The 4,076-nt window shown below is 46.0% G+C and overlaps 1 non-coding gene across 1 annotated transcript; it reads left to right on the top strand.

The window, feature by feature from the left end:
- Positions 1–572: 572 nt before the first annotated feature.
- trnat-ugu (transfer RNA threonine (anticodon UGU)) lies at positions 573–644 on the top strand. Its single transcript has one exon. It is a non-coding gene; the product is annotated as a tRNA-Thr (tRNA).
- The last annotated feature ends 3,432 nt before the right edge of the window (positions 645–4,076 follow it).

Below are 4,076 nucleotides of genomic sequence, written 5' to 3'. Positions count from 1 at the left end.
TGTCTGGCTTCTGCACGAGACCCGATGCAGTACGATACCTTGCAAACCTCTGGAACCATCTCGGCCACTCCTCGGCTTGGTTCAGTCCAGTGACCTTTTCAAAGGTGCAGGCAAAGATTTCTCCATCTTCACTTTGGTTTACTGTGGCCCCCATATAATATTCTGATATCTGTCAAGGCTTAGTACAGAATTTATAAGAATCTGACGGTTAAAATAACCTGAGTTTACTCTACACACCTTGCATTGAAGGTTTCATCGACAACTCTCCATGAGGTGCCGTACAGATTATATTACATCACTTCCTGTGATGATGCACATAGTCTATTTATATAATCTGTCCAGTAACAACCCAATGTCCACTCTTATATTATTGTACAGATGTGAGAAAAGCTGAGGATGGGAATGGAACGTCTGAATGAAGATTTCATGATGCTGATGATGTAAATGAGGCTGATCTGTTCCCCATTCCACAATCCCTCTTTATTTCTGTGCATGTTTCTCGATGCTGTTTCAACCAAATTGAAAAAGAATCACAAATCCTCCTCTGGAGCCTCAGGAGTCCATTAAGCAAAGGCATGGTGGTCAAGTGGTAAGGCGTCAGTCTTGTAAACTGCAGATCACGGGTTCAATCCCCGTCCGTGCCTTTTGATTAGTTTCTCACTTTAAATGTGATGTTTCCACAAAAGATGTCAGTTGCATTTGTTTCGGCCATCTGGAAATCAGTGTGATGTTACACTTTATCCTGGACACTGGGAAGAACATGAGGAGTAGCCACATGATTCCTCGAGCCTTCTCCATCTGTCCCTTTAATTCCTGTTTCCTAATCCATTGATGTTTTACAATGTACTGAACTGTCCCAATCCATTGATATAACTCAGCCCATAGAATTTCCCAATCCACTGATATTTTCCAGTCCATTGACTTTCCCAATCCATTAATGGTTCCTGACCATTGACATTCCCAATCCATTTATATTGCCTGTGATTTCAAAGCAACTGTGGAATACAAATAGTATCAGTATTATCAGATACATCGAGACGAGGTGCAATAGCCAAGTGGACAGATGTTGGGTTTATAAAGAAAAAAGCATTGGCTCGATATTTGTCCAGTCTATCACTGGATCTGAACTCTCAACCAACTGTTTTTCTGTGGGTCTGCTGACTTGTATATGTGAAGAACCATTGGATGTTTCTCAATCCTCTGACTTTTCTCATTCTTGTGCCATATTTGTTCCTTTGGGTTCACCAGTGAAGAAAATTATTTCCTATTACATTTGGTGAAGACTTTAATAACCTCACATCCTTGTGTCTCACCATCTCAGGTCAAACTCCCTACAGAAACTTTAAACATTTAACTATTCTGCTGGAAACATTTTCAAGAGCGCAGCCATTCCTTCATTACGCTTCCTTCTTTGACATGTGATTGACAAATATGTGTGTAATGGAGAGAGAGAGAGAGTGAAAAAAAAAGAGAGAGAGAGTGCGATAGAAAGTTAGAGGACCAGCTAAAGACAGATAGAGAGAGAGAGGCAGAGAGAGGTAAAGCGATAGACAGAGAGAGAGAGAGAGAGAAGGAGAGAGAGTCATTGAGTCCTGGAGTCACTACAGTACAGGAAGTCATTTTGCCCATCAAGACCATGTAAATCAATCCATTCAGTCCCATTCCCCCGCTCTATCCCCATTGCCCTGTAAGTTATCTAAACCTGTCATATTTATTATAATCTTGTACATGTCTATCAAATCTCCCCTCAATCTCCTTTGCTCCAAGGAGAACAACCCCAGCTTCTCCAACCTAACCTTACAGCTAAAATCCCTCATGTCTGGAACCATTCTGATAAATCTTTTCCACCCTCTCAAGGACACTCACATCCCTCCAAACGTGTGTTGACTAGAACTGGATGCAATTCTCTGGTTGTGGCCCAACTAGAAATTTATACAGGTTCAGCATAACTTCCCTACTTTTGTACTCAGTACCTCTATTTATGAAGCCCAAGATCCCATATCCTTTGCTAACTACTTTCTCAATGTGTCCTGCCACCGTCAAAGAACTATGCATATGAATCCCCAGGATTTTATTCCTAAAAATATGCTTTCTTCATATAAATCTGTAAAAAATGCATTATACAACAGTTCAAAACAGCACCAAGTTGACATTCCAAAAAGTGCAAAGGAAATCCGTTTTCTTCAATACAGGAGTGAGTTGCCTCACAACCCTTCCACTCCATTTTACCTGACATGGACATTTTACAGCAAACCCATATCTGGTGTCTTCAGCACGAGGGGTTTCCAATGGGTCCAGCTGCCCAGTTCACGATGGCGGGGGGACCTTACACAGTGGTCTTTCCCCATTGAGCCTTTGCAGTGGCTACCCCAAGCTTTAGTGCATCCCTCAGCACGTAGCCCTGGGCCTTGGAATGTGCCAGTCTGCAAAACTCGGTCGTGGACAACTCTTTGCGCTGGAAGACCAGCAAGTTTAGGGCAGACCAAAGAGTGTCTATCACCGAATTGATGGTCCTCCAGCAGCAGTTAATGTTTATCTCGTTGTGCATCCCTGGGAACAGCCCGTAGAGCACAGACTCCTGTGTTACAGAGCTGCTTGGGATGAACCTCGACAAAAACCACTGCATCTCTTTCCACACCTGCTTTGCAAAGACACATTCTAGAAGGAGGTGGGCAACTGTCTCTTCCCCACCGCAGCCACCTCGAGGGCCGCGTGTGGAGGGGGCGAGACTTCGGGCATGCAGGAAGGATCTGACAGGAAGGGCTCTTCTTACCACCAGCCAAGCTACATCTTGGTGCTTGTTTGAAAGTTCTGGTGATGAGGCATTCTGCCAAATGACTTTGGCAGTCTGCTCGGGGAACCATCCGACCGGATCCACCATCTCCTTTTCCCATAGGGCCTTGAGGACATTCCATGCAGACCACTGCCTGATGGATTGGTGGTCAAAGGTGTTTTCCCGCAGAAACATTCCCACGAAGGATAGCTGGTACGGTATGGTCCAACTGGATGAAGCGATCCGCGGCAATGTGACCAGACCCATCCTTCGCAACACCTCAGCACATAGTGACACTTGGTGTTTGTGTACTGGGGCTCCACACACAGCTTGGTGCAGCTGCACACGAAGGTGGTCATCAGGATGAGGGCGACGTTGGGTACATTTTTCCCGCCCTTGTCCAGAGGTTTGAACATCGTGTCCCTCCCGCCCTGGTCCATTTTAGATCTCCAGATGATGCAGTTGAAGTCACCGTTAGGATGACCGGCCTGGATGTCGCCAGCAGCAGTGGGAGCTGCTGGAAGACGGTCAGCCGCTCGCTGCGTTGTACCGGGGCGTACACGTTGATCAACCTGAGTGGAGCGTTGTTGTACATCACGTCTGCTCCGAGGAGGCGGCCGCCCACCACCTCCTTAACTTCGGAGATGGTGAAGTTACCTCCCCGCAGCAGAATACCCAGGCCGGAGGAACGGCAGTCATTACCCCCCGACCAGATCGATGGCCCGTGGGACCACCATCGCGACCACTGCCTGTAGCTGCTGAGGTGTGGTATTCCACACTCCTGCAGAAACAGTAGGTCAGCTTTGACCTTGGCAAGGTAATCCAAGGTTGAAACACATCGCGTAGTAGATTTAATGCTACGCACATTAATGGAAGCAATTCTTACACCCATTTTTTACTAAAAATTAGTTGTTGCTTCCCATACCATTTGTCCTCGCCTCCTTGATGAAGGGTCACTGACCCGAAACGTTAACTCTGCTTCTCTTTCCACAGATGCTGCCAGACCTGCTGAGTGGTTCCAGCATTTCTTGATTTTATTTCAGATTTCCAGCATCCGCAGTATTTTGCTTTTATCTCGCTGTCTCTTGCTGGTTTGCTCAGTACCTTTCTCTGTTCGTTCATTTCTGAGTCCTGATAATATCTTCCTGGTTTTCTGTGTGTCTTTCTCTGCCTGCCTCATTGTCGGTGCTGTTACTCAGTGCCCTTGTGTCATTGTGCAGTGAGGGTGAGTCCGTCAGCACGTGTGTTGCTGAGTCCGGGATTCTTGAGAAATCCGACTCCAATCCTATTTTTATAAAAACAT

The sequence above is a fragment of the Heterodontus francisci genome, unplaced genomic scaffold, assembly GCF_036365525.1.
Source record: "Heterodontus francisci isolate sHetFra1 unplaced genomic scaffold, sHetFra1.hap1 HAP1_SCAFFOLD_61, whole genome shotgun sequence".
NCBI classification, from domain to species: Eukaryota; Metazoa; Chordata; class Chondrichthyes; order Heterodontiformes; family Heterodontidae; genus Heterodontus; species Heterodontus francisci.
The sequence above is the reverse complement of the archived record's forward strand: the minus strand, read 5'-3'. Positions and strand labels throughout refer to the sequence as shown.